The sequence below is a fragment of the Cajanus cajan genome, chromosome 7, assembly GCF_000230855.2.
Source record: "Cajanus cajan strain Asha chromosome 7, NIPB_CcT2T_4, whole genome shotgun sequence".
In the NCBI taxonomy this organism is placed as follows: Eukaryota; Viridiplantae; Streptophyta; class Magnoliopsida; order Fabales; family Fabaceae; genus Cajanus; species Cajanus cajan.
In genome coordinates, this window is record NC_138523.1 from 18,750,904 (window position 1) to 18,763,936 (window position 13,033).

At 36.0% G+C, this 13,033-nt stretch overlaps 2 pseudogenes; one reads left to right on the forward strand and one right to left on the reverse strand.

The window, feature by feature from the left end:
• Positions 1-1,625: 1,625 nt before the first annotated feature.
• LOC109795220 (pentatricopeptide repeat-containing protein At1g31430 pseudogene) lies at positions 1,626-3,768 on the forward strand (annotated as a pseudogene).
• A 3,859-nt stretch (positions 3,769-7,627) lies between these two features.
• On the reverse strand, positions 7,628-11,022 carry LOC145949716 (pentatricopeptide repeat-containing protein At1g31430 pseudogene; annotated as a pseudogene).
• Positions 11,023-13,033: the final 2,011 nt, after the last annotated feature.

Sequence of the window (13,033 nt, forward strand, 5' to 3'; positions counted from 1 at the left end):
GAGCCATTTTGCTTGAGGATCGAACCTAGTCGAGGGGAAATCTTTTTGATTCCCTTAGTAAAAATTTTTTTCTAGGAGAGCGAGGAGCGGGCTTGTAGAGCGAGGGAACGCCAAAACGCTTCCCAGTTCTTTCAATATATAAAAGCACGCTTCAAGAGGTTTCCCTTCAATCCTTCCTTTTACTGCTTTCTGTGTGCATATTTAAACTGTCATCATGTAGATAGTCAATTTATAATTGCTTAGAATAAATAGGGGTAATTTAGTAATTTTATACTGTTCTTTTAAAAATAATCTGTCATAGGGAACCCGAAAGGGGCGCCGTGGGGTGCAAACACCTTCCCCACGCGTAACCGACTCCCTTACCCAACTCTGGTTGTAGCGGCCAAAGTTGATTTTTAAATCAATTGCCTTATCCCTTTTTCCAATGTTTTGAGTAAAACATTGGTGGCGACTCCACGAACCCTCCTTTTGCGAAAACCACTAAACCATGGAGGGTCCCGCTTGGGATTAATATGGATTAGTGAGACTTTTAATAAATAAATTGGATAAGATCGACAAGGTCTCAGTTTGAGAACAAGTCATTCTAATAATCCAATACATTTTCAAAACCAAAATAAAAGAGTCCAACCATCCTTCGCGAATGCCGAAAGCCCGTTTCGGGCCGGTGGCGACAGTTACGGGTAAGTCCAGGTGGTAAATGCACTGAGACAAGAGTTCAAAAGAGTGAAACAAAGATGTATTTTGGATCTAATGTCTGCGGGCTCAGTATTTGAATCTATGTAGTGAATGGTGTTGCTAGCGATGAGGGCAACAAAGAACTAATTAGTAACATATTTGTGTGTACATTTATATGAAGGGGATCAACGAGTTTAACTCAATGAATTCACCTTTAATTCGTCAAAATGAATAAGATTGTATTGTATTTTTTAACTCATCCAGATAACATTATTTTCATAACTCGTCAAGTCAGAGAATAGAAGATGGTTGAGTTAGATTGACACATTGAGTTATATTTGTGTGATTTAATCTATACAACTAATCAATATAAAATGAGCAATTTGATTGTTTTTTTTTATAGATATGATATAGTATTTTAAAGATTATTTGTAAGATGTAATTTTCACTAATTAAAGATTATTTTAATAATATCTTTGTATTAATTCTATAACATTTATTCTATTTTAAATTATATTTCATTATAGAATTTGAAAAAAGATTAAGATAAATAAAATAAAAATGATTTATATTTGTTTTATAAATTGACGGTTGCATCTATACCAAATTAAATTAGATTTTTCGAGTCAATGAAAAAAAAATGTCAATCCAACTTGACTACTCATTTTTCATCGGATTCACATGGGGTTGTGTCAATCATTTAATAGCCTTTGCAGGCAACTCAACATACGCCAAAAAGCTAGACACTACGCTTCGAACTCGGCTTCCGGTCTATATCTATAACATAAAAGAGATTATTGTTTAATTTTTCCTTCTACCTTGGTTCATATAACAAATCTTTGGTTAATGATGGATACCCATATCAACATTTAGTTGATGAATGGAATCAATTCAATGATGTAAGATTTAAACTTCAAATTACCATCAACACCATTCATTCTTTAAAACTAATGAAAGGAACATACATTTCTCTCCTCAAAAGCTGCAAATCCATGTCCCAATAGAAGCAAATTCAGGCCCGTGTATTCTGCATTGGCTTGCAACAAGATAGAGACACCCTCAACAAGCTCATGGCCTTTTCCATGGACTCATCATTAGGGGATTTTAGCTATGCAAACAGAATCTTCAACCACATTCATGACCCCTCGTTATTTATCTACAATCTCATGATCAAGGCCTTTGTGAAAAAGGGTAGTTTTTGTAGTGCCATTTATCTGTTTCACCAACTGAGGGAACATGGGGTGTGGCCTGATAACTACACCTACCCTTATGTTTTGAAGGGTATTGGTCGCACTGGGGAGGTTAGGAAAGGGGAAAAGATTCATGCTTTTGTGGTTAAGACTGACCTTGAGTTTGACCCTTATGTGTGTAACTCATTGATGGATATGTATGTTGAGTTGGGTCTAGTTGAGGAGTTTTGTCAGGTGTTCGAGGAAATGCCTGTGAGGGATAGTGTTTCTTGGAACATCATGATTTCAGGCTATGTTAAATGCAGGAGGTTCCAAGAGGTTGTTGATGTTTACCAGCAAATGCGAATGGAGAGCAACAAGAAGCCCAATGAAGCAACGGTTGTGAGCACTCTGTCGGCGTGCTCAGTGTTGAGGAATTTGGAGCTAGCGAAGGAAATTCACAGTTACATTGTGAATGAACTGGATTTCACTACTATAATGGGAAATGCTTTGTTGGACATGTATTGTAAGTGTGGACACGTGAGTGTGGCAAGGGAGATTTTCGATGCGATGACTGTGAAGAATGTGAATTGTTGGACCAACATGGTAACTGGGTATGTGATATGTGGTCAGTTGGATAAAGCTTTGGATTTGTTTGAGAAGAGTCCAAGTAGGGACATTGTTCTTTGGACAGCTATGATTAATGGGTATGTACAGTTTAATCATTTTGAAGAGGCAATTGCATTATTTGGAGAGATGCAGATCAAAGGTGTGAAACCAGATAAGTTTATTGTGGTTACTCTCCATACTGGTTGTGCTCAATTTGGAGCACCAGAGCAAGGCAAGTGAATTCATAATTACATTGACAAAAATAGAATCACAGTGGATGTTGTGGTTGGTACTGCCCTTATTGAAATGTATGCCAAGTGTGGTTGCATAGAGATATCTTTGGAGATTTTTCATGGATTGAAGGAAAAGGATACTGCCTCATGGACTTAAATTATTTGTGGGCTGGCCATGAATGGTAGAACAAGCGAAGCACTTGAGTTGTTTGAAGCAATGCAAACATATGGGTTAAAACCTGATGATGTTACCTTCATTTTTGTTTTGAGTGCTTGTAGTCATGCAGGATTGGTTGAAGAAGGCCGCAAGTTATTTCATTCCATGTCAAGTATATATCATATTGAGCCAAATTTAGAGCACTATGGATGTTTCATCGACCTTCTTAGTCAAGCTGGACTGTTACAAGAAGCAAAGGAGTTGGTAAAGAAGTTACTAGATCAAAAGGATGAAGTAATCGTTCCACTCTATGGAGCTTTGCTAAGTGCCTGTAGAATTTATGGCAATATTAATATGGGCAAAAGGCTTGCTACAATGCTATAGCAAAAGTAAAATCCAGCGATTCAAGTCTTCATTCACTTCATGCTAGCATTTATGCTTCATCTGAAATATGGGAAGATGTGAGAAAGGTTAGAAGTAACATGAAAAATTTGGGAATCAAAAAGGTGCCAGGATATAGTGCCATTGGCATGGAGGTATATGGAAAGGGTGGCAACAGTGGCGGAATGGGAAACCTTTCCCATTTTGGGACCAAAATGCCCTTCCTACACCGCATAGGTAATGAACAATAATTTTATAATCTTTTAATTTGAATCATGAAGTTTTTAAAGGATAAATGCAATATGGCAGTTTCGCGTTGAACATTTTATTTGGGTCATGCAACTCTTCAATTGCATAAAATTTGCCTACAATCCCTGAATGATGTGAAGTTGCATGTTTATGAACTAAGGAGCAAAATGAATGGCTGCTGACTATTGGGGGTGGATGGAGAACTCAAATAATCGCTCCTGTCCTATTCCTAGGAGAGTCTGATATTGTAAAGATAAGTGTCAGATTTGAACATTGACTCCAATTGATTTATACTTACTCTTCTTGCATGGAGGAAGCTTATCTCCAATTGTTAGCTTGTAGACTCACCAAATATCATCTTCAGTTCACTTTGGCATTGTAACATAGGCCCTGGTCTCTTGTCTCTTGATTTAGGAATTTCATATTATTTCAGTATCTTGTCATGTAACTTTTCTTCATCCTCTCTATTCTCTAATGTTGGTGCTGAATTCATTCTTAATGTATCTAAATAAAAGATCAAATGTAGTTGAAATTAAAAGAATCTCATTTTTTCTTTTCAGTATTATATGAATATTTATTGTATTGATGCTTGCATTAGCCTAATGTCTAAAAAGGAAGTTTGCAAAGAAAGTCCAAGCAGAAAGTAACTTTCTTTTTGAAACAAGTTTTAAAGTTGATTGCATTTGTAGAATAATTAGTTCAATATCACGTGTTCAGAAATTGGAATGTCATATTTCTTGGAAAGTCATCGAACTCTGGGTTAGGACATTTGTCTAGTCTATTTGCTATCTTATTTTCGAAATATTATTCCTCTTTCAATAGATTATAAATCTATATTTAATTTGAGATAACTTGCATACTTTGTATCTGAGACAAAATATCTAAAGCCTGAACATATAGTTTCAACTTATTCAAAGAATAAGAGTTTTCAATTGATGCTAAGAGTCGTTGAAACTTGAAACAATGTTGTTGAAGGTCTCATTTTATAAGTAAAAAATAATTCTTATCTTACAAGTTAGTTTTGTCAGAACATATCCTAATGAGTGTTGTTGAATCTGTTGTATCACTTACTATCAAGTTATCGAATCACCTGCAAATATTCGGTCTAGCTTAAGATGTCTAATCTTCGGCATAACAAGATGTGTTGGAGATCTCATATCACCTAATGAGATGACTATACTTCTGAATATAAATGGAAAACAATGCTCACCTTATAAATTAATTTTGTAAGATTAAGCCAGATCCATAACTCACTATTCGAAGAAATGTCAAATTTGAATGTGGGCCAAAACATGTTTTGAAACTCTAGTTATTTATATTGTATTGAAGGAGTTAAAAAAACACACAGATAAAGGATAAAACTTTGATAAGTCGGTTTGGTTACTCATCAAGAAAGGTTTATATTATAATTTGATTAGTGGGTAATATTGACTTCTATGGAGTTAATTGTTCTTAGTTGGACTGATACGACAAAGATTAGAATTTTGGTGAAGAAACAATCAATGAAGTACTTAAGGAATATCTTGAGATTGACTAATTTGATTAAGTTCAAAAGTATATCCTTAAAAGGTCATGATTGAGAAGTTTATATATGTTCCTTGTCAATCATGATGGTTGCATTTAGTTCTACTATTTCTTTTGATGCATCAGGGTCATGGTTGGCCACCATCTTCATTGCAAGCTTATTTGTTATATTCCTACCTTTATAACTCCATCTTTTACTTGAGATTTTTCTTATCTCTCCATTTCTTTTTCCAACTTTTTGTTGTAGAAAATATCGTAAGAAAGAAAAAGAGTGAAAATAGTGTTAAGTTAAAAGACGATCCCTTAAATTCAAAATTTTAATACTAACAAATAAAAATTTTTATATAGAAGAAATGTCTACGAAAACATCTTTGAAAGACTTATTAGATAAAATGTAAAATGTAGATCGTCTATATGACGATTGATAAGCAGACAAAGCACTCGGTCTATCTCATATGCATTAAATATCTTAATAGATCAAATCAAAAGATTGTCTCAAAACTTACAAATCGTTAAAGAAAAGAATCATGTTTTTGGTCAGAATCGAATCCTTAAAATCATGAAGAAAAATAGATAAAGTCACTACAATAACTGTTTTGCACTAATATTGCTTCTATAAGCTCCATTTAGTATAGAAAGTTGATAAGTAGTCTCCTTGAGTAGATAAGAGGTATTATTTGGTAAAATGCATTTAATACTCGCATTAAATGTGCCAAACAATTACCTACCACCAGTAGTCTAGCTCACAAGTTTGCTTTTGTTTGTCTTTATTTTCTTCCTTACGGTCGCAGGTAATTGTTTGGCACATTTAATGCGAATATTAAATTCATTTTACCAAATAATACCTCTTATCTACTCAAGGAGGCCACTAATCAACATTCTATACTAAATGGAGCTTATAGAAGCAATATTAGTGCAAAACAACTATTGTAGAGACTTTATCTATTTTTCTTCATGATTTTAGGGATTTGGTTCTAACAGAAAACATGATTCTTTTCTTTAACGATTTGTAAGTTTTGAGACAATCTTTTGATTTGATCTATTAAGATATTTAATGCCTATGAGATAAACTGAGTGGTTTTTCTGCTTATCAATCGTCTTATAGACGATCTACATCTTACACTTTATCTAATAAGTCTTTCAAAGATGTTTTTGTAGACATTTCTTCTATATAAAAATGTTTTATTTGTTAGTATTAAAATTTTGAATTTAAGGGATCGTCTTTTGACTTAACACTATTTTTACTCTTTTTTTTCTTACGATATTTTCTACATCAAAAAGTTGGAAAAAGAAATGGAGAGATAAAAAAAATCTCAAGTAAAAGATGGAGTTAAAAAGGTAGGAATATAACAAATAAGCTTGCAATGAAGATGGTGGCCAACCATGACCCTGATGCATCAAAAGAAATGGTAGAACTAAATGCAACCATCATGATTGACAAGGAACATATATAAACTTCTCAATCAGGATCTTTTAAGGATATACTTTTGAACCTAATCAAATTAGTCAATCTCAAGATATTCCTTAAGTACTTCATCGATTGTTTCTTGACCAAAATTCTAATCTTTGTCGTATCAGTCCAGCTAAGAACAGTTAACTCCATAGAAGTTAATATACCCATTAATCAAATTATAATAGAAACCTTTCTTGACGAGTAACCAAATCGGCTTATCAAAGTTTTATCCTTTATCTGTGTGGTTTTTTTTCTAACTGCTTCTGTGTAATATAAATAACTAGAGTTTCAAAACATGTTTTGGCCCACATTCAAATTTGACATTTCTTCAAATAGTGAGTTATGGATCGGGCTTAATCTTACAAAATTAATTTATAAGGCGAACATTGTTTTCCATTTATATTCAGTAGTATAGTCATCTCATTAGGTGATATGAGATCTCCAACACATCTTGTTATGCCGAAGATTAGACATCTTAAGCTAGACCGAATATCTGCAGGTGATTCGATAACTTGATAGCAAGTGATACAATAGATTCAACAACACTCATTAGGATATGTTCTGACAAAACTAACTTGTAAGATAAGAATTATTTTTTACTTATAAAATGAGACCTTCAACAACATTGTTTCAAGTTTCAACGACTCTTAGCATCAATTGAAAAATCTTATTCTTTGAATAAGTTGAAACTATATGTTCAAGCTTTAGATTTTTTGTCTTAGATACAAAGTATGCGAGTTATCTCAAATTAAATATAGATTTATAATCTATTGAAAGAGGAATAATATTCTGAAAATAAGATAGCAAATAGTCTAGACAAATGTCCTAACCCAGAGTTCGATGACTTTCCAAGAGATATGACATTTCAATTTCTGAACACATGATATTGAACTAATTATTCTACAAATGCAATCAACTTTAAAACTTGTTTAAAAAAGAAAGTTACTTTCTGCTTGGACTTTCTTTGCAAACTTCCTTTCTAGACATTAGGTCATTACAAGCATCAATACATTAAATATTCATATAATACTGAAAAGAAAAAATGAGATTCTTTTAATTTCAACTACATTTGATCTTTTATTTAGATACACTAAGAATGAATTCAGCACCAACATTAGAGAACAGAGACGATGAAGAAAAGTTACATGACAAGATACTGAAATAATATGAAATTCCTAAATCAAGAGACAAGAGACCAGGGCCTCTGTTACAATGCCAAAGTGAACTGAAGATGATATTTGGTGAGTCTACAAGCTAACAATTGGAGATAAGCTTCCTCCATGCAAGAAGAGTAAGTATAAATCAATTGGAGTCAATGTTCAAATCTGACACTTATCTTTACAATATCAGATTCCCCTAGGAATAGGACAGGAGCGATTATTTGAGTTCTTCATCCACCGCCAACAGTCAGCAGTCATTCATTTTCCTCCTTAGTTCATAAACATGCAACTTCACATCATTCAGGGATTGTAGGCAAATTTTATGCAATTGAAGAGTTGCATGACCCAAATAAAATGTTCAACGCGAAACTGCCATATTGCATTTATCCTTTAAAAACTTCATGATTTAAATTAAAAGATTATAAAATTATTGTTCATTACCTATGCGGTGTAGGAAGGGCAATTTTGGTCCCAAAATGGGAAAGGTTTCCCACTCCACCACTGTTGCCACCCTTTCCATATACCTCAATGCCAATGGCACTATATCCTGGCACCTTTTTGATTCCCAAATTTTTCATGTTACTTCTAACCTTTCTCACATCTTTCCATCTATCAGCTGAAGCATAAATGCTAGCAAGAAGTGAATGAAGACTTGAATCGCTGGATTTTACTTTTGCTAGCATTGTAGCAAGCCTTTCACCCATATCAATATTGCCATAAATTCTGCAGGCACTTAGCAAAGCTCCATTGAGTGGAACTATTACTTCGTCCTTTTGATCTAGTAACTTCTTTACCAACTCCTTTGCCTCTTGTAACAGTCCAGCTTGATTAAGAAGGTCGATGAAACATCCATAGTGCTCTAAATTTGGCTCAATATGATATATACTTGACATAGAATGAAATAACTTGCGGCCTTCTTCAACCAATCCTGCATGACTACAAGCACTCAAAACAGCAATGAAGGTAACGTCATCAGGTTTTAACCCACATGTTTGCATTGCTTCAAACAACTCAAGTGCTTCGCTTGTTCTACCATTCATGGCCAGCCCACAAATAATTGAAGTCCATGAGGCAGTATCCTTTTCCTTCAATCCATGAAAAATCTCCAAAGATATCTCTATGCAACCACACTTGGCATACATTTCAATAAGGGCAGTACCCACCACAACATCCATTGTGATTCTATTTTCGTCAATGTAATTATGAATCCACTTGCCTTGCTCCGGTGCTCCCGATTGAGCACAACTAGTAAGGAGAGTAACCACAATAAACTTATCTAGTTTCACACCTCTGATCTGCATCTCTCCAAATAACGCAATTGCCTCTGCAAAATGATTAAACTGTACATACCCATTAATCATAGCTGTCTAAAGAACAATGTCCCTACTTGGACTCTTCTCAAACAAATCCAAAGCTTTATCCAACTGACCATAAATCACTGACCCAGTTACCATGTTGGTCCAACAATTCACATTCTTCATAGTCATCGCATCGAAAATCTCCCTTGCCACACTCATGTGTCCACACTTACAATACGTGTCCAACAAAGCATTTCCCATTATAGTAGTAAAATTCAGTTCATTCACAATGTAATAGTGAATTTCCTTCCCAAGCTCCAAATTCCTCAACCCTAAGCATGTCGACAGGGTGCTCACAAATTGGGCTTCTTGTTGCTCTCCATTCGCATTCGCCGGTGAACATCAATAGCCTCTTGGAACCTCCTGCATTTGACATAACCTGAAATCATGATGTTCCAAGAAACACTATCCCTCTCAGGAATTTCCTCGAACACCTGACAGAACTCCTCAACTAGACCCAACTTAGCATACATATCCATCGATGAGTTACACACATAAGGGTCAAACTCAAGGCCAGTCTTAACCACAAAAGCATGAATATTTTCCCCTTTCCTAACCTCCCTAGTGCAAACAATACCCTTCAAAACATAAGGGTAGGTGTAGTTATCAGGCCACACCCCATGTTCCCTCAGTTGGTGAAATAGAGAAATGGCACTACAAAAACTACCCCTTTTCACAAAGGCCTTGATCATGAGATTGTAGATAAATAACGAGGGGTCATGAATGTGGTTGAAGATTCTGTTTGCATAGTTAAAATCCCCTAATGATGAGTCCATGGAAATGGCCATGAGCTTGTTGAGGGTGTCTCTATCTTGTTGCAGGCCAATGCAGAATACATGGGCCTGAATTTGCTTCAATTGGGACATGGATTTGCAGCTTTTGAGAAGAGAAATGTATGTTCCCTTCATTAACTTTAAAGAATGCATGGTGTTGTTGGTAATTTGATGTTTAAATATTACATCATTGAATTGATTCCATTCATCAAATAAATGTTGATATGGGTATCCATCATTAACCAAAGATTTGTTCTGAACCAAGGTAGAAGGAAAAATTAAACAATAATTTCTTCTAAGTTATAGATATAGACTGGAAGCCGAGTTCGAAGCGTAGTGTCTAGCTTTTTGGCGTATGTTGAGTTGCCTGTAAAGAGTATTAAACGATTAACACAACCCCATGTGAATCTGATGAAAAATGAGTAGTCAAGTTGGATTGAGATTTTTTTTTCATTGACTCGAAAATCTAATTTAATTTGGAATAGATTCAACCGTCAATTTATAAAACAAATATAAATCATTTTTATTTTATTTATCTTAGTATTTTTTCAAATTCTATAATGAAATATAATTTAAAATAGAATAAATGTTATAGAATTAATACAAAGATATTATTAAAATAATCTTTAATTAGTGAAAATTACATCTTACAAATAATCTTTAAAATACTATATCATATCTATAAAAAAAAATCAAATTGCTCATTTTATATTGATTAGTTGTATAGATTAAATCACACAAATATAACTCAATGTGTCAATCTAACTCAACCATTTTCTATTCTCTGAGTTGACGAGTTATGAAAATAATGTTATCTGGATGAGTTAAAAAATACAATACAATCCTATTCATTTTGATGAGTTAAAGGTGAATTCATTGAGTTAAAGTCGTTGATCCCCTTCATATAAATGTACACACAAAATGGTACTAATTAGTTCTTTGTTGCCCTCATCACTAGCAACACCATTCACTACATAGATTCAAATACTGAGCCCGCAGACATTAGATCCAAAATACATCTTTGTTTCACTCTTTTGAACTCTTGTCTCAGTGCATTTACCACCCGGACTTACCAGTAACTATTCTAAGTGGTAAAATAGCATGTGAGGAATAAATAAAGTATTTATATGTTGCAATATGATTTGATATGATTGATAAATAATTATGTAGTTGAATATTGTTTTATTATATGAGAAATATTTATTAACTTTATTGATAATTAATTTTAATCAAAAAATCTATCTAACTGATTTAATAAAATTCTCGTTTTAATTAAGTTTCTTTTTTATCATCTACAAGATTCATGTAGATTCAAATTTGAAACTTTATGTTAGGCAATATTATCTTTAAAAGTTATTTAGAGGTTAGACCCCTAGTTCATGATTAAAAGGGACCCAAAATTTTAAAATAAAATTATGTAATTGTGATATAAATTTGTTATATTATTTTAAAAGAAAAAGTTATCTCTTATAAATTTTTTATATCTGAAATATAAAATTGTTATATGATTATAAATTCATGTTACTTTTATTGTGAATTTTTTTTTATGTTTTATATTCGTAGAAGAGTAAAATATATTCTTGGTCTCTAGAAATTTTCAAGTTTGATTTTAATCTATAAAAAAAATTTGTCGTATTTTGATTTTTCTAATTTGGAGATGCAAAATTTGTGATCCTTAATATTGTTTATATTTATGTATCTATCTAAAGATATATATATATATAGTGTTTGTCGCAACCCGAAATTTTCTGATCTCGCGATCTATGGTTTAGACATCCTTTTGAAAGATCTCATCAATTAGGGAATACCCGGACACGAGACTAATTGTAACAGCCCAGCAACCCGCATGTGGATATTGTCCGCTTTGGCCGCAACCCTCACGGTTTTGCTTCTGGCAATGGCACGCATGCCACCCCAAAACGCGTCCACACAAGGAAGGTATCCACACCCATATATATGGCATGCTTCGTTCTCCTTCCTAACCGATGTGGGACTTCACAATCCACCCCCCTCAAGGGAGTCCAGCGCCCTCGCTGGCACACCGGCTCGGGTCCCGGCTCTGATACCAAATGTAACGGCCCAGCAACCCGCATGTGGATATTGTCCGCTTTGGCCGCAGCCCTCACGGTTTTGCTTCTGGCAATGGCACGCATGCCACCCCAAAACGCGTCCACACAAGGAAGGTATCCACACCCATATATATGGCATGCTTCGTTCTCCTTCCTAACCGATGTGGGACTTCACAATCCACCCCCCTCAAGGGAGTCCAGCGCCATCGCTGGCACACCGGCCCGGGTCCCGGCTCTGATACCAAATGTAACAGCCCAGCAACCCGCATGTGGATATTGTCCGCTTTGGCCGCAGCCCTCACGGTTTTGCTTCTGGCAATGACACGCATGCCATCCCAAAACGCGTCCACACAAGGAAGGAATCCACACCCATATATATGGCATGCTTCGTTCTCCTTCCTAACCGATGTGGGACTTCACAATCCACCCCCCTCAAGGGAGTCCAGCGCCCTCGCTGGCACACCAGCTCGAGTCCCGGCTCTGATACCAAATGTAACGGCCCAGCAACCCGCATGTGGATATTGTCCGCTTTGGCCGTAGCCCTCACGGTTTTGCTTCTGGCAATGGCACGCATGCCACCCCAAAATGCGTCCACACAAGGAAGGTATCCACACCCATATATATGGCATGCTTCGTTCTCATTCCTAACCGATGTGGGACTTCACAATCCACACCCTCAAGGGAGTCCAGCGCCCTCGCTGGCACACCGGCTCGGGTCCCGGCTCTGATACCAAATGTAACGGCCCAGCAACCCGCATGTGAATATTGTCCGCTTTGGCCCCAGCCCTCACGGTTTTGCTTCTGGCAATGGCACGCATGCCACCCCAAAATGCGTCCACACAAGGAAGGTATCCACACCCATATATATGGCATGCTTCGTTCTCCTTCCTAACCGATGTGGGACTTCACAATCCACCCCCCTCAAGGGAGTCCAGCGCCGTCGCCGGCACACCGGCTCGGGTCCCGGCTCTGATACCAAATGTAACGGCCCAGCAACCCGCATGTGGATATTGTCCGCTTTGGCCGCAACCCGCATGTGGATATTGTCCGCTTTGGCCGCAGCCCTCACGGTTTTGCTTCTGGCAATGGCACGCATGCCACCCCAAAACGCGTCCACACAAGGAAGGTATCCACACCCATATATATGGCATGTTTCGTTCTCCTTCCTAACCGATGTGGGACTTCACAATCCACCCCCCTCAAGGGAGTCCAGCGCCCTCGCT